Source organism: Canis aureus, chromosome 9 (assembly GCF_053574225.1).
Source record: "Canis aureus isolate CA01 chromosome 9, VMU_Caureus_v.1.0, whole genome shotgun sequence".
Taxonomy (NCBI): Eukaryota; Metazoa; Chordata; class Mammalia; order Carnivora; family Canidae; genus Canis; species Canis aureus.
The window spans coordinates 8,903,279-8,922,068 of NC_135619.1; the positions used below are offsets into that span (position 1 = coordinate 8,903,279).

Here is an 18,790-nt window from a genome sequence, read left to right on the forward strand (position 1 = left end):
GTAACCTCAACATGTCAGAATGTAGAGGGACCAAGGCACCTGAGAGAGACTCCAGGGACACTCATGTGTTGTGATAGCACATGACTCCTCATTTCTCAGCTGATTTGTAGGAGGCCTTGACCTTCTCAGGGAAGATCAGGGGCCACTGCTCTGAAGGTTCACTAAGTCCCCTCTGACCTGAGAATATGTTATCCTCTAGACTCTCTCCATTTCCTGTTTTATGTTTTCTGCTTACACAAACTCCACTTGTTAATGGGAAAAAGATGCAAAAATATTAGAGAATCACTTGTAATCCTGGCATTCAGACAATGTTTAGTATTATCATGGCATATAAACTATATATGTGTCTGTGTATCTGATTCATTTTACCCTTTCAAAAATTTGATCATCATACTGTATCTGTAGTTTTATATTCCATTATTTGAACTCATGACTCTATTATGAGCATCTCTATATATTACTAAATGTATTTTGAAAGCTAAAAAAAAAAAATGCCCTTTATTCTGAGCAATGCCTCCAAGGTATTCCAGTGAGCAGTAATTTCCATCTTTAATTTTTTAAAAAACTCTTATTTCTCAGTACCATTTCTAGATTTAATCTTGACGAAGGGATGAACGATGCTGATGGCTGAGTTGCTAGGCCATGCTCTCTCTACTTACAAAAAGAAAATATTCTAAAACAGGTGCCAGTGTGTAAGTATTAACCATATGACTCTGCGGAGCTCTGCCCAGTCCAGTGTCTGAGAGTAGGGCCCTAGGCTTTCTGGCTTTCCCCTTAGTTGCCTGTGAGATGAACTTAAGCAGGCCATTTAGCCTCCCTCATTCTCCTCTTCCTCATTTGTAAAACAAAAATAAAAATAGAAGCGATTACATAAGGTTGTGGTGGGAATGTTAGGGCATAATTCTGAAATGTTAGCTACATTTATTATTATTATTATTGAAATTTTAGGGGTTTTACCATGAGTTTGTACTCATCTTCATTAATCTAACTATCCTTTAAAAAAGCAGGAATTAAGGATTCAGGAGGCATTTTTTTCGTCTCGACCCCACTCAAGTGGCTGCCTTCTAGAATGTCTTCATGCCTCAGACTCTCACCATGTGTAAGCCCTCATCACTCCCAGAGTACAACAGACCTCTCCATGCGTGATTTCATAATCCCTGTCCACACGTGATTTCTTCTGCTAGATGCCCACCCCCTCACTTCTTCACCCACCCGCCAAATGCTTGCTCTTCCTTTAATATCTCCTCCTCTGGGGAGGCCTTGCCCAAATCTCCAAAGAGGTGTTGTTCCACTCTTTTGCGCCCCCACAACACCATTTTTAAACCAATATCCTCAACACGGCACTTACCAGGGTTTGTTCAGTTTGCACGATTCTTCCACTGCTGTGTATGTTTCTAGGGGGGGTCCAGTAACATGTCTTTGTCATCTCCAAAGAGCACAACAAATGCTAAATGTTCAGAGGAAAAAAAAAGTGTAAGCCATACAGTTCCCCCAGGGGAAAAACACACATGAGCTTTTAGGAGTCTGAAGGGCAGATCAGTTCCCCTGCTCTGCACCCTCTGTGTGTTCAGGACAAGAAAAGCCCCTGACAGAGTCAGAAGGAAGGGTTCCATTCAACACACACCTAATTACAGTCCTCACTCGATTCCCTCTTATAAATGACAACCATCAGATGCCAAGTTGTGGCAGAATGACATCTGGCTCTTTGGCAGACACCCCCGGCAACAGCGTTAATGACTTCGGAGATGGCTCTGGATGTGTAATGCTGTTAAGTTTGTTGTCTGGATTACATTATCCTCTTCAACATCTTTTTACATTGTCCTCTAACTCACTTCTGATCCTGTATCTGTGAGACCTGGACACATTTATCCAAATTTGCCCAACGCCCTTCATGGCCTTGACACGCCAGTCCTTTCATACATTTTCATCAGCTCCTGTGCATTTTTCAGAGAGCTGTGGATGTACTTCACAGCTAGTTTGTGTTCTCATAGGCAACTCAAAGGGAAAGGTTTTTATCATCTGGGAAAAAGTTCTTTAGTACTCGACCAAATTACATTTTCTAAGATGACCACATTTGGGGCTCCTTTTGAAATCATGCTATATAAAGAAAAAATGCCTCAGTGACTACATATGCTTTGAATTTGAAACCAATATGCAACGCTTCATTAGCTCCCAGGATGAACTATAAAAAGGCAGGGGTTGCAACCATAACAGTCTTGCCTCTGACTGAGAAAAATATATACATTTTAATTTTTTCCTAGGCATTAAAAACAAAGCCTTTATCTGAAATTTCATCCAGTTTTCAGAAATGATGCATTTAATTTCAGTACTGAGCTCTCCCTCCCCCATGTGTTTTTTTCTCTCCAGTGTGTAGAAATAGGATGCCAAACTAGGAAAACAGAATAGTATGAGAAAGAAAATCCCCAAAGCTTTCTCTTCTGTACCAGTTGATTATTGGGATTTTGGAAGGAACCAAATTAATCAAATAGGATATAAATGAAAATGTATAAAATATTCAGAGAAATGTTAGACTCCAAGTGGTAAATCATTATAACAAGTAATGATAATAAGAAATTCTTGTAATGTAAATCAGCCACTGAAATCAATGGACTTAATGTTAACTTCATTCTATGGCTGTTTTGACTGAATTTTTTTTTTTCTTACAGAAGAACTGCAATACTCACAAGTGGAGAAAAAAATCACATTATCTAGTGTTTTGACTTATAGGGGAAACATTTATGTGTAGAACCAATGCATTTATCATGCTTAATTGGAAATTAATGAAACAATATTTATATTGCCTGTGTTTTTGCTTTTTTTTTTTTAATTTAGGCATGCCATCTTAAAATGTATTACCCCCATTTAAAATGCTGATGGAAATCATAGATATAGGATTATAAAATGTCAAATGCAAAATTATAAGGAAAAGGGTAATTTTTAAGACTCTATGCAGGAGTTCTCAAAGATACCATAGTACCCTATAATTCTTCAAAATTCTGGGATGATTTGTAAGAAATAGAAATGTCCACGATTCAAATCCTATGAGTTTTAAATGTCATGTTTTGTTTGTTTTCATAGAAGAGACAAAATAATAGCAAAATGGTTTTTATTTATTAACTATAAGGAATAAATAATGAGATCTTTCCAAAAGTTGTCAGTCTTTGGCCAAAGTTTCCTGTGCATTGGTTAACAAAACTTCAATTTCCATAAATCTATTGATGCCTCCAGAAAGGTGTGAACAGATGCTTTATCTCTACATTGTGTGCATAAATGTACGTTCTGAGATGTAAATTGATCAAACTGTAGAAACAAATCATTTAAGATTTGTGCAGTGATTAATAACAGAAGCCAGTAATCAAATCTCCCTGCCACCAGCACATCTGTTACAGAGAGTTTCTAGTTTGCCCTATTATGCAAATGTGCAATAAAACAAATACATTACTTAATTTAGCAGCTGGTTCAAAAACATTATTTTAGGTGATTTCTCTATGTTTTGTGTACTTTTGCCATTGATCGTGGTTAATGCAAACTAATTCAATTGTTTATGAGTGAGGGCTTCCACATAAAAAAGAAAATATATAGTCTTCAGGAAAGCCTTTGGGAAAGCCTTTGGGAAAGTCATTTTGACCCTTGTCTCTGAGAACCAAACACTGCAGCAAATGCATGATAAGTCATGGCACTCAGGACCCCCACTCAAACAGCACTGGAACCTCCAACGGTTTAAAATGGAAGCTCCCTTTATTCTTGAGGATGGAGACACATTCCTGAGGATGGAGACAAATTCTGACCAACCCTGAAACTTGCTGGATTGGGGCTTAAATGTAAAAATAACAAGATAAAATAAAATAATAAAATTTAAAATAAAAAGCCTAAAGTTGCTTTTTAGATTAAAAAAAAAAATCTAGACACAAAAAATAAATCCTAATAGGAGCACTGGACTGCATGTTCTGATGTTTTCCAGTAAAAGGTAGGGTCTCCTGGAATCAGAACCAGTTAAGTATCTGGCATATTAAAAAGTGGAAAGCTTGTTTTTCATAAGCTTGACACTGACATGAAAGCCCACCAGCAGGTGAGTTGGTCTCTTACTCAGTGCTCAGGGGTACCTTTGGTATAGGTAGTGACCAAACTTGCATTTGCTTAGACCAGCGTAGGGAAAAGATGAGAAAACAGAACAGCGGCATCAAGTGCCATCTCCCACAGAGTCTTCAGCAGCTGGATAGCAGGCGGGGAAAAAAAGTAGCCCTGATTGTTTTTTTAGCACTGGAGCCAAGTAAAATGTGACTGTAGGATAAGAAGTAATATGTTACTGTAGAGTTTTAAATTGTTTGGAGACTGCCACCATACTTCAGACAGCATATAGATGAAATGTAAGATATACGCCTGGTTCATACTTAAGGCCTCCCAGTTAGCATGCAGGTTCTGAAATCCCTTCCATTAGAGGCCCAGGGGACAGTTTCAAAAGGACCTGTTGGTCAGTTGTTCATGAATCCACCTTCACTTCAATGACCAAAAACTATAGCTTAAAGATGAGGAATGATATACATACTTAACATGCTTACTGATACCCATAATAATCCAAATAATCAATGTTTATTGATGACTTACATTAGCGCAGCTCTGGGAAACATCCTTACAGACAGTATCTCTTTTGATCTTCATATTTTACCAGTGAGAGCAGTGAGACTCTAAGTGACCTGCCCAAGGTCACTGGACATGGGGACTGGAAAAAGTGACTGGTTCTCAAATGCACGGTCACGATTATGTTATCTTGTCCCCTAAACCAAGGTTAAGTTTCCAGAGGAGACCTGAAGAAAGAAATTGTGGAGTGTGTCCTTAGCACCTCAGAGGGAAGAGGGACAAATTCTAGTTTTCTAAATAAATACTTTGCTGCTTGTTCTGCAAAGTAAGTGGGACCATACCGAATGGAGAGTTCAAGTATTAACATTAAAAAAGAAAAGACAGATTTAGAACATTTGACTGAAGGCAGACCTTTTGAAAATGTGGATTACCCAGCAGATAGACTATATTCAAGGCTCTCCAGAGAAACAGAACCAATGGGATGTGTGAATTTATGGAAAGACACCCCTTAGAAAGGAATGGGCTCACATGGTTATGGAGGCTGGTGTGTGGGAAGCTGGTGGTGTAGGCTGGCAGGCTGGAGATGTAAGAGGTGCAGGTACAGATGAAGCCCAAAGACAGTCTGCTCAAGAATTCCCTTTGGAACAGGAAGGCCAGTCTCTTCATTCTATTCAGATCTTCAATGATTGGATGAGGCGCACCCACACTGTGGAGGGCAATCTGTTTTATTCACAGCTCACCGATTAAATGCTAATTTCATTCAAAACTGCCCTGTAGGTTGACACACAAAATTAACCATTACACAGACCAAGTTTATATTTAGGACACTGGCAAAATAAGGTACATCAAAAGAAAATTTTTAAAAGAACTTAATATGTGATATTTCCAAAAAAAACCCAAAACAAAACATCATGGATAAAACTATGATTCTGGCTATCTTATCCTTATTTTATAGTTTAGCATTTTTTGTATTTTGATTAGATGCAGGGTGGAGAGGGACCGAAAAAAATTTCCATAATCACCACAACATTTTAGTGCTTGGGACCTCCAAGGGCCTGCCTTCTGGCCATCACTAGATATTTCAAACCATCATTACATGAATTTTTTCCTGTCCAATCTTTTAGAAGTTATAATGAAAGTGAATTGAATTCATTTGGCAAATATTAGGCCTGCCAACAATATTCTTACTTTCTATAGAGAATGAGAGGGCAACGTAGCATAATGGGCAAGAGCAAAGCATTGAAGTCAGAAAGGCTCATTGCTTAACTCTTTTTAATACTTTCTATCAGTATGATTTTTGGCAAGTTACATAACTTTCTAAACCACAATTTCCATAGCTATAAACTAAAGATAATTGAGCCTATTTCCTAGCACTAACCTGAGGATTAAAGGAGTTAAAGCATTTGGAACTCGGGTCACAGTGTCTGACATATGATAACTCAATAAACATTATTCTTGTGATAGTCACGGGAAGAAGAAAAGGAGTCAGAGCAAAAGGAATAGCTGTTGTACCAAATCCATCCATGAATATTCTTCCACATGCTGCACAATGAGTATTCTTGGTAAGGAGACCACTAAGTTAATATTAGAATTATTGAAGAACCATCCTAAACCCTATGCTCTCTATTTTTGGAGGTCATATCCCTCATCATTTCATTAAAATACACTCAGCGCCCACATTAAAGAGAAATTCAGATGCTAAACAGTTCTGAAAGTTTATCTTTTACTTTCCAATTTTGCTTTTGAAACTATTTGGCTCTAAACTAATTTGCTACTTACTGACTTGGAATTTTAGGAATTTCTTCAAAGTAAGAAAATTTAAAATTTTTCTAGTGAACTGTAAATTTTATGGAATTTAAATTTGATGTTGAATGAAACTGTCAATATTTTGTGTTGTAGACATTCTAATAAACATTTTAAAATTTGCATTTTTTGTTTATTTTGGAGTCAGTAAAGTTTATTCATGGGCTGCAAATACTCTTAAAAGTTTTTGAAAAGTTTACAGATCCCAGATATTATTACCATACTACATAATGTTTAAAACCGTCATGCATAAGTTTTAAGTTCTACAGAAAGACACAGACAGAAAAAAGGTCAGGAGGGGGTAGGGAGAGAAAGAGAAAGAGAATCAGAAAACCATGTTTTCATCCTTAGTTTAAAAGTCTTTATAAGGGACACCTGGTGGCTCAATGGTTGAGTGTCTGCTTCAGCTCAGGTCATGATCCCAGGGTTCTGGGATCGAGTCCTACATTGGGCTCCCTGCATGGAGCCTGCTTCTCCCTCTGCCTGTGTCTCTGCCTCTCTCTTTCTGTCTCCCATGAAGAAATAAACAAAATGTTTAAAAAATAAATAAGAGTCTTTATAATTTTTATTTTTAATTATGAAACATTTCAAACATACATAAACTGTAAAACATAATGAACTACATCCTATTATTTATTGCATCACCCACCGTACTTCTAAGTTAACATTCTTTGTTCCAGAAGTACATTCATTAATTTCAGTTTGGGCTCACAGTTGAATGTTAGGTTGAAAATAAATTTCTAGTCTCAAAGATAATGTTACTCAGCACTTTGAATATATGATTCTATTATCATCTTATTTGTGTTATTGCAGTTGAAAAGTTTGTTGGCAGTCAAATTGTCCTTTGAGATCTACTTATTAGCTTCTCAGGTTTGCTTTCTGACTTTGGTATTCTGTACTTGGCTTACAATATGCCTAGGTGTAGAATGAATATATTATAAACATATAGCCCTATATATAATATATAATATACATGTGAATGTAAATGTATATATACACACACATGAATATATAAATATACATATATATGTAACATATATATATTGTGTTGAGTTGAACTTCTTTTATCTGAAGATTCTGGTCATGAATCAGTTCTGTTAATTTTTAGACATTTTGTTTTCGAATTTTCTTTTTTTTGGCCAGTTTATTTTTTATTTATTTTTTAAAAGATTTTATTTATTTATTCATGAAAGACACACACACACACAGAGGCAGAAACACAGGCAGGGGGAGAAGCAGGCTCCATGCAGGGAGCCTGATGCGGGACTCGATCTGGACACCCCGGGGAAGGCAGGTGCTAAACCGCTGAGCCACCCAGGGATTCCCTGGCCAGTTTATATTTCCTTTTCAGAATTCTATTAGTAGAATGTTGGACAACCTTATTTTATCTGTTAAGTTCCTGTGCATATTTTCTGTATTTGTATTTCTCTTGCTTCTTTCTGGTAATTTCCTCAAATTTATTTTACAAATTACAACTATCTCTTTACATATGTTCAATCTACTATTTAACCCTATCTTGATAGTTTTTAACTTCAGTGATGAAATTCTTCGTCTACATATTCTATTTTTATTAACTTGAAATTTCCCTATTTAATGGTAACTTACATTCTTAGATTTCTTCTTTCATGTCTTTAATACTTTAGGCCTCTTTCATTCTTTTTCTCTTTGTATTTGTTAATCTGTAATCTCAAATTCCAGGCCCTTGATATTCTTGGTTTTGTACCTATGAACTTCACTCATGGTGGATTATAATTTGTCTTTATATATTCATCCCTCCTCTCTCCCATTAAAATCCCTATAGAAAAGTTTTTAATATATTTCTGCCAGTCCCAGGGTTCCCACCACAAGGGTCATTGTTTGGGGTTCTTGAATCTAGGATTTCCCAGACCATGCAGATACTGTAAACTTGATCTTAAACTTATAAGAGGCCCATGCTCAGTGTTTCAAGCCTCCGGAAAGACTTTTTTCTCATTCAGAAACTGGTGAACACTGCAAGCTTTGTTCTCATCTGGAGATGGCCGCTAGATTTTTTTTTTCCTAGTTCATCCTTAAAAGGATGAAGAATTAAAATTCTTAGACTTATGCAGACATCTTAGTGCCATCGCTGATTTATATGGATCCAAAGCCTCATATTCCTTCTCTGGTGAAGAACTAAAACCCAATCTGCTATGTTACTTGGACAATAACTCACAACCTGCCAGTGTACCTTTTCTGTTCTTTGTTTTCGGCATCTGAAGATTTCCTTTTCTTTTAGTATATTCAGATGACATTCAGATATTTTTTTATGTATCAAAATTAACAATATTAAATGTTTATTACTGGACAGTATTTATTTTAGTCAGTGTTATGGGCCGAACTGTGTCCCCCTCAAAATTCACATGTTGGAGCCTTAGCTCTCAATATGAAGGTATTTGATGAGGCATTTGAGAGTTAATTAGATCATAAAGGTGGGACCCCCCCCCCACCATCATGGGAAAAATACTTTTAGAAGAAGATATACTAGAAAGCTCGTTCTCCCTCTCCTTGCCATGTGAAAACACAGTGAAAAGGTGGTCAGTTTTCTACAAGCTACAAAAAAAGTTCTCACCAAAATCAGAACATGCTGACCACCTAATCTGGACTTCCAGCCTCTAAAACTGTGAGAAAATTAATTTCCTTTATTTACACTGCCCAGCCTATGGTACTTTGTTATGGTGGCCTGAGCAGACTAAGATAATCAGTCATCTTTCTGAAATATTGAGTCTATGATCTCTTATTTGTTCAATTAATATTGACAAGTTTTAAGGAGAAAAAGTCTTGCTGCTTTTAGCTTTAAATCAACAACTAGGGCTCCCAAGTATGAATTCTCTGTTGACCCTTCCTGGATTCAGATAAACCACAATATCAAAGCAAGTAATAGACAAAACAAATAAGCAAAAAATACCTACTAATTCATGTGGAACAAGTAGTTCAGATCATGTTAATTCCAAATGGAACACAAGGTAAAGAATCAAATTCAAAAGAATAGCCAAGAACAGAATGATTTTACTTTGTTAAGGAGGAAAAAAAGCAAAACAAACACAAAAACAGCTTCTATATGAATTCAGAAGGCAATCTACAGAAGCCTAACAAAGTGAAAACTTCCATCAATATTGCAAATGAAATATCTTGAGGGAGTGTTTATAATTAATAGAAAGATGAGGCTATAATTATTGTGGTAGATATAAATTATTACCAAGGGACCTCTGGCTAATTTAAAGGACTTTTGACTTTTATGTAGCTATAGTTGGAAATAAATTTACTATAGGAAAACATGTAGTATCTATTGCAATCTCAAAACAAAGAAATCTGTTGAATGACAGCAGTATAACCCTGAAGCATCCTCATGAACTGTAAATAATCCAGGCTCTTCTGTGTGTGCAAGAGGGAAGAAAAAGCAACTTAGCTGATAACTCATAGAGGATTATATTCTTGTCATGTGACTAAAGGGCTTTCAAAGGACCTTTTCCTTGTGCTTCAGAGACTGGTATTAATAAAATTACTTGGTAATATGGCAGTTGTAAATTTGTGCCCTCTTGTCATTGGCTGGGTCAAAGATGTCCCTCTCCTTTCCTTTTTAAACACTGATGGGTTCAACAGAGTAAACACTGACTTCATAAATGAGCAGGGAGTCAGAGCACTTTAGGTTCTAGTCACTTCCATAATAGGAAGTAACCAGAGCAATTTAACAGGGGATGAGAGAGGGGAAGGAGGGAGACTAGGATTCTAGTCAAACAGATAATGGAATGAAGACCCTATTTAAGTGTGCCAGACATATTCATGTAAAAGAAGCTGTGGGTCACCAGCAACTACAGGAATGACATATTGGGTTGCTCCCATAATTAAGAGAAAAGGCAGAAGTCAGGAGCATCTCAGATGAAACATGCCCCTCTGCCATACACTGCAGTTATTATCACTCTTACGTTCTTACTCCAGTAGGTATTTTACACCGATGATGTGAAGTGATGATGTGAGACCTTCTCTTGTCAGTATCACAATTAGAGTGAGGTGTACGACAGATCTGAGATCAACTAACTCTCCCACTCTTGCATAGACTGTGGCCATCACTCTATCACGGCAAGGCTAGCAACAGAGATTTCCCAAGGGCAGCATCCATAATTGGCCGATTCTGAAAAAAATCCATCACTTTAGGAGCAACACATGCCAGATGAATTTCTGCCAGTCCTTTTCCAAATGAGGAAGTTAGTAATCAAGGAAGAAAAAGGTTAAACTCAACATCATTAGCACTATCACTATACGTGCATGTTTATGCTGAGTGGAAGCACTGACATGTTCTTTCTTCTCTCTTTCTAAAATCTTGTTCCTCATAACATCTCCAGAAATTTATGTGGAAGACATGGTTAGATATCTACCCAAGAGCCCCTCTTAGCATTTTTCCATGCTAATAGCGTCTTAATTTAGTTTGGGGCAGAGTATGCCTATCACTAGGCAGTGAAACATAATTGGCTAAAGCCAATCATGACAGTCCTTTCTGATACTTTAAAAACTCCTAGGAATAGTCATATGACAAGTTCTGTCTGATGAGACCTTAAAGAAAGTATGCTGGTATATTTCTGAGGAAATAATTCGCCTTCCAGATAAAAAAAAAAAAAAAAACAAAAAAACCAGCAGTGTCATACTTCCTATGCCCTGCATATCCTTTGCAGAACATACTCTGGCAGCTAGGCTGCTGTCTTCACTTGTACTCAGGACACAAAGGTGAGTAAAATTGAGGCGCCATGGACCTCAATACCACCAAGCTACTGACCAAGACCAGCATTAGCTAACCACTTATCTTTAGATTACATAGGGGAGATAAACTGTATGTTTAAATAACAGTAAAATTTTGTTACTTGCAGCCAAATCCATGTTTAACTAATATAAAATATATAGCACTACAATTTAACAAGCCTAGTTACCACCAACAAGCATGCAGTGTTTTACTTTCACAATAACCTCGAGGTGAATGCAGTCGATCACCTCAAATCCCAAGTTAACAAATGGGGAAGTTGACACAGTGCAAGTTGTTGACTTAGCTTGGGTTGTACAGTGAGTATGTGGCAGAGCCTGAGTTGAAGCTGCACTTGATGTCATTCTTTCTTTGTTCATTTATTCATTCATTCATCTAACAGACTTTTGACAATCTATTTTAGGCAGAAATGCTTGTGCGCCAGGAATATAAATATTAATGATTAGACAGTTTGTGCTCTCAAGGACCTCACAGTCTAGTGAGTTCATAATCCTTGAACTCTCAGTTCAGTGGCATTTTAATTGTATCAGTCTACCTTCTTGCTGATAGCCATTGTCATGTGAGCTATGTTTTTTTTTTTTTTTCTCCAAATGCAGGTGATTTCAAGGGCATTTGCCTAATCAAAAGATGTATCTTTCATCTGTTACTAGGATGTGAATGGAAATTTCCAGCATAATTTCAAAACCAGAATTTTCTGAACATTTCACCCTTCCTTCTACAAAGGCAATTCTGCGAGTGTTTCTCTTTAATGCTTCATCTGAACGACGGCTGCATTGAGATAGTGTGAGGTGGTCACATGTCTAAAGCTGGAAAACCAAATGCATAGTGACACATCATGGGGTACAATTCAAAAGAAGGATTGAACATGTAGGTGGAGGGATTTAGGCCAAGAAGATGCTGCAAAATATGGAAAGATGTTGTGCTCAAATGCTAACTTAAATAGAAGTCAAAATATTCCACTCAATTCAGAAGCCCTGGAGAATGATAAGGATATGCTAATGAAAGTACCTGTGATATGATCAAGGACTCAGAAAATAAGTCATGCCAAGAGCCAAAGACTGATAATGACAAAGAGGTATTCTCAATCAGCTATCTAAGCAATTGGATAGTTTCTTGAAAACTGTTATGTGCTTAGAAATGTGCCAAGTGCTACACAGGGAAGAGCAAGACACAAAAGAATCATAAAACATCACCTTTTTAGTCAGTTAAGTTAGAGTCCAGTTGGGGAAAAGAGAAGAGACTAACACAGAAAAAAATGAACAATATTTGAATGGGCATGGAATGCAATGCCAAGAGATAAGAGGCATAAAGGTGTTTCAGGACTGGAATGGTAGGATGCATGATAGAAAGAGTCTAGGACTGAAATCAGAGACCTCACTCCAGTTGCAGAACTATAATCTGTATAAACAAAAGGTCCCACAAACCTCTGCTTCTCAGGAAAGAGCTAATTTAAAAAGGCAGATAGGAAAATATGGAAGGTCTTTGGAACTCTTAAATATTAGATACACATTTACACTATCATTTTCATGAGTGTGAGAATGTTCCATAGGAGAAAAAGAATGAGAATAAAAAACCAGAAAGGATTTACACAGTCCAGGAAATGAGTGATATTTCCTAAGAGGGAGATAATAGGAGCAAAGACGGAGGACACGGGCAGAACTCTCGAGCTCTACTTGTAACTCTGCCAATTAGTCATTCACTGAACCTTCGTTTCCTCATTCACAAAGTTGGAAAAAAAAATAGCCCCTTCAGTGGCTCCCAAGGGACACAAGGATGAAATAAAATCACAGATATCAGATTGTTCCTCCAAAGGATGTTCTCTTGGCTGTAAGGATCCCAGACTGGCTGGAGAAGGAGGGTGAGCTGGAGGCTAAATGAGGCATAGGATGTTAAAAAACAAAAAAAAAAAACAAAAAACAGGTGACTTCTTGGAGGCAAAGGAATTCCAATTCTCTGTGTCATTAAGTGATATCAGTACAGGAGTCTGAGTCACCCACCATTGGTGCTATTGGGCTGCCATCCAGTGGAGCTCGATCATGAAGAAGAGTATAAAGAGAGCCCCCTAACCACCAAGGTGAGGCAGACAGTTCAAGTCTTAAATTATGCAAACTCTGCATAGAATCTATTAAAGGGACACAAACACAAACAGTGAACTTTCCCCACACCCAGTCGCAGCTGTGCAATATGATCTACCGCCCCAGGTGCAGGCAAAAAGGAAATGCATTGTTGACAGAGAATGAGAAATTTATTGCTCTACCAGCAACCAAAAGACTGTCTGCTTTTCATTATCACTGTACACCAGCAACTCTAAACAATGTCAGTGATGAAATACTCCACTGCAAAGAAATGTCTCATTGGCCTCCTTTCTAGACAATCACTGAGGTTACAACTGAGTCCTATTCCTATGCATAAATGAACTTAGCATATTTTCTTACTTATTAGTTAACAAACACTATATTCTACATGAAAGGTACTTTAGAGAACTCCCCGTTATACAGGAGTCCCTGACACATGTGGACTCAGCTACTCAAGGTTGGTTCGAAAGAAGTTCCTAATAGTTTGGCATCCTTCAAGTGCAGATCCAAATGCTGTGGTTTTACATATGCCTGAGTTTAAACAGTAAAGAAAACATGATCACGCATGACTATAACATGAAGAAAGAGAACATAAGTTATTTAGTTCTATCATTCTGGTGACCACTTTACATTGGCATATGTGTTTAAAATTTACAAGCTTGAAATAGAGCATGAACTCCACATTGCTGGGAAGTGCCAATTTTAGGTCATACATGAAATAAGTTTCCAAAGTTGAATAATTTCTCCCAAGTTGAAATTTATTCTAAGTTGTTAATTATTTAAAAAAAAAATTAAGGAGGAATCAAGAAATCAGTGATTACCACTGATTATTATATGATCATCACAAAATATTTTTGTCATATAAAAGGGAAAGATCTTACAACTGGTCCACTCTGAGGGCTAAACATTCTAGGTATGTCAGAGGGAGAGACTCAAAAGACCCCTAAGTACTTTTTTTTCAAGGAAGTTTTGTGCTTTGTGTCTGTTATCTATACACAGTGCTATTGAACACTCAGCAGATTTTAATTCATGGTCAGTTCTACAGTAGAACATTCCCTAAGAGTGAAAACACATTCTCTGATACATCGTGCCATATCTTCCCTACAGCCCCTTAAAACAAAGTCTATGGTATTGGAGAACTCTTCATTACTGCGATTTACACGATAAGCAGAAAAGAGTGCAGTTTTGAGATTGCTTTTGAGAGATAATACAGAACTTATTCATTTTGTTTGGGAGGTATAAATTGTGAGGATTTCCCCAGAAGCATGGTTCTAGCTATGCTCTCTGAGGCCTGACTCTAGCTGTCTTCGCACACTTTTGTGGATAAGAACCATCTGGAATACTCCCAGCTGGACGGAGTCCTGGAAATGCAGGACTCCTGAAGCCCATCCCCAAAGATTCCAATTTAAAAGATTTGGGATAGAGCCTGGAATCTATGATTTAAATGAGCACACCACTGATTCCACTCAGGTTATTCCTGGACTAAATTTTAATAAATGTTGAAGCTCGCCGAAAAGTGGAACCCTTTTGGTAACGTTTTCCTATTGACTACTAACAATTTTAATTCAGCAAACCGGCATTTTGCACAAAGAATAAACAAACAGACACATAAATGAGGAAAGGAATAAAATAAACAAATACTACTCACACGCACTCCCCTCAATAATAAGAGGACAAACAAGCAGTAGACAAGAAGAGTTGCTATTGATAGAGACAATTCAGGGGAAAGCATCTATGATAGTGAAAAGGTCTGAGAATAAAATACCCTGTCAGATTCAAAGCGAAGAAAAGGGATTTTGTTATTTTATATCGCCTCAATGTCTGTGGCCCTCCAAAACCCATATGTAGAAATCCCACCCCACAAAGTCACGGTATTAAAAGGTGAGGTCATTGAGGGTGATTAGGTCATGAGGGTGGAGCCCCTTATGAATGGGATTAGTTCCCTATTAGAGAGACCCCACAGAGCTATGTGCAGGCACAGTAAGGAAGTGTCTTCTATGCACCAGGAGGCAGGAGCTCACCAGACACCGATCTGCCTGTGCTTTGATTTGGACTTCCCAGTCTCCACAACTATGAGAAATAAATTTCTTTTGTTTAGAAGGCACCTAGTATCTGATATTTTGGTATAGTAGGCTGAAGGAAATATGACAGTTGAATAAATATAATGAAGTTCTGGCGTTGGATTCCACTTCTGAGAGTTTTTAGAAAGGCAAAAATTACATAAATTAAGAAGCTATAAATATAAACAAGTGTATTCTTTTTTCCTTAAAACCTTCTCACATTTGACTTTTAGTAGTAATAAGTTTTAATTTTAATATTCAATAAATTTTTTATATTCAGTTTAATTCAGAAATCTCTATTGGACACCCATTGGGTGCCAAGCATGGAGACAGAACTGGCATTGCTCTGAAGGGGCTTTTAGTCTAGTTACAGACATAGGGCATAAGGGTATTGAGGCCTGCTCAGAACCATTCTCTGCAGATACTGAGCAGCCCAGAGGATTACCATTTGCCGTTTGCTGGCTGAGGCCCCTCTGTGGTTTAGAGTGACAAGGTGGGGCCGCATGTGGCATTTGTGCGTACATGCACTTGATCGTACATGCTGGTAAGGTATCCTGGCACGTGCTTCCCAAGGGGTGATGTCTCTCAAATAAAATAACATTGCCACCTGGGCCGCATCCCTTGAAGGAAGCATTCACACGCCAGATTGAATATAGAAGAGCATATGCCAGAAGAAGGATGAGTGGGGAGAGGAAGTTCACTTCCTTGATGTAAGTCCCAATAAGCTGCTGTAAGCCGCTTCTCAATATTCCCTGCCTGGAACTAGGGGAATGTAACTGCCAGCCTCAACCATTGGGCAGATTTGTGGGCAGCTTCTATCACATATCCTTTCCCTTCTTGTCACTTCTCATTTTGCCACAACAGTCAGACGATGCTGTGACTGCCACCGGCCTCTCCCCAGTTCTAGTCAGGCACAAGGGAAGCCAGGAGACCATCTTGTTCTTATATTAAATATAAGCCCCAAGGGTGATGTACACAGCACTCCGTGTTCTTTCGAGTTGTTTCAAATGAAAAAATAATGTCTGTGTGTGTTGGTTGGTGGTTTTAAGACATTTCATTTCTGAAAACATAAGGATAATAACAAGCGACAAAAAGGCTCCCAAAAAGCAAGTGTTTCCCTTTTTCCCCCTCTGTCAGGAGCTAGGGCTCATTGCCACCACCCCCCAACCCCACCCCCCACTGATGGAGCTCTTTCCTGCTCATCTGTCACCAGTCCTCAGGGGACCTTTCCTCCTGGTGACTTCTCACAGCCTAACAGGCCTCTTCTTGGCTCGGTGGGTTTTTCTGGGAGCTGATGTCTTCTTCCTTTCCAGGTTTGTCCCTTTCCTACTGGTTTTTCTGGACTCCAGAAAATCCGATTTGCTGGGGACATCTGCGGTCCCAGAGGGAGCTGCCCCGGGAAGGGAAGCGCGGGGCAGGGTCACAGAGACCGTCCTCCACCGACTGAGTCAGGGTCACCCTGTTGTTACCGCCGTCTCTCAGCAAGAAGGTACACACCAAGTGCGCCGCAGCAGGCCTCACCGAATGACCAAAGATGGCAGCATTTCAATACCAAACCGAAGAACCCGTAACTTCCAGAGCCCGGTTTCTGAAGCGATTCTGAAATTGATATTTTACTTTCATTGACTATTTAAGACAAAGCAGTGAAGTTTGAAAGATGCAAGCATCCCCAAAGGGCATAGCGACGAGATGCCCCTTCCTTGTGTGTCCCAGCCGCACTCCACTGCCCCCTCCTCATCCACTGAGGTGGGTCGGAAAGAGCCAGAAATTGCCCATAATCACGCTATGCCTTTCTACTGTACATCCAATATGTGCTGTCATTATTTCAGTTTTTGAAGCTCTCATGGCAGCATTGCCAGTGAAGATAATGGGGCCTATTATTTTCAATGAGCTCCATCAGGAGGCTTCAATGGGCCTGCTATCACTCGAACAAAGACGCATTGGGAAGCAACACTGCTTTCTTGTCATCAAAATGGCTGTGAGTTTGTGTGAAACTAAAGAACACCCCTTTTCCTTTTCAGCCCTGTTGGATTTGAAAGGGCCAAGAAAGGCAGTTTAGAAAGAAACAAGCCTGGCTCCTTGCCGAGTGCCCTTTGCCCGGGCCAGATGTATATACGAGCTGCTTTCGTTTTATAGAATCGATAAGTTCAGCAAAGTGAAACCTGCTTTTCCATTGATTTCCTATTTATAACCAGAAATATGTTCCCATGGAAAATATCCTCTGTTAAGAGTCGAAAACAAACGAAACAAAATAAAGGCAAAAAATACCTGCCAGCAAAGAAATAGTTTCGGGGGTGGTTAAATTTAAGGCAAATTAAGACATTCTACACCATTGGCGCAGCATTGAAATTTCTTTTCCACCTGTTACAGATTCTTCTCTTCTTCCCCAGACTTGAGAAGTTTTCCTTTGTCTTTACATACATGGGAGCTCGAGCTCAATCTCAAAGCTCCTTTTGTCTTCATTTTTTCCCGAGCTTTAAAAGTTACCTTTTAATAGAGACCATAATCACAACACTACTAGTCTAACCCTTCCTAAATCGCGGTCAGTATTAGGATTAGTCATACGTATTTTTTGAGGTTTATGAAAAGGAGATTCTGAAAAATGAGTTCACTTATAATAATGGCTCCATCAGTTTGTTAAATAAAAAATAAAAGTCACTAAAACATTTCAACTTTTTGCATGCTTATTATTGAATGTTTCTAAGTACATTACACATTTACTCAATCTTTGTAACCACCTGTGAGAAAGAGTGCTGTTGTTATTCTCATACACAGATGAGGCCTAGAGAGAGGAAATCAGTTGCTGAAAGTTACTCAACTAGCAAGTTCCAGAACAGTTTCAACTTCATTCTAAGGTCCACAGAACAGGGGAGGCCTCTACACCTGATTGAGCTGTTGTAGAGTTCTTTGAAACGCTGGCCAGTATTTCTCTCTCATGCTTATATTCCTTACCTGCTCCCAACCTTTCCATCCTTTCTCCTAAATACCTCCATTCAGGCAGTTAGTAGGTTCCAGGTCCATGTCCTCAAGTTTGCCAGAGTAGAAAGCAGAAATAGCCTGCAATCTGTCTCTAGTGTTCTCAAATGCTTAAATTCTGTTAGATGCATTATTTTAGATGCCTCTGTGTCAAAAGCACAAAAATGGAGGCAATGTATTTGAGAGGGAGAAGGATAGAAAATAAAGATTTCTGGAAACATTGGTAAATCTGCAGGGTTCATACCGGAATGAGAGATGTCTCAGCCAACTTACTCCCAGCATGGATATTTTTGCTGTGTCCAAAAGGTCTGCGGACACCATATCATAATTTGCAGAACATCCAGTCTTCATTCCAGTGAAGTCCATCCAAAGCCTGAAGCCAAGGCTTCAACTGGGCTACCTTCCCATTTGCTGCAGGGGGACACTGGCCTTCATGGGCATCCCAACTGCACCTATTGAAGTCCCCCAGTGGCAGTGGCACCCTTGTGTGCCTACAGACCTGGCTTGGCCCTGTCCAGTTTATCATCTCC

The 18,790-nt window shown here is 38.6% G+C and overlaps 1 long non-coding RNA gene across 1 annotated transcript in view; it reads right to left on the reverse strand.

The window, feature by feature from the left end:
• Positions 1 to 18,790, reverse strand: part of LOC144320026 (uncharacterized) — a 57,650-nt gene that overhangs the window by 8,835 nt on the left and 30,025 nt on the right. Inside the window, exons 3-5 of the long non-coding RNA XR_013385621.1 lie at positions 5,107 to 5,349; positions 4,606 to 4,805; positions 1,349 to 1,447 (exon numbers count right to left, since the gene is read on the reverse strand). This is a non-coding gene — a long non-coding RNA (uncharacterized LOC144320026). The remainder of the gene's footprint in view (positions 1 to 1,348; positions 1,448 to 4,605; positions 4,806 to 5,106; positions 5,350 to 18,790) is intronic.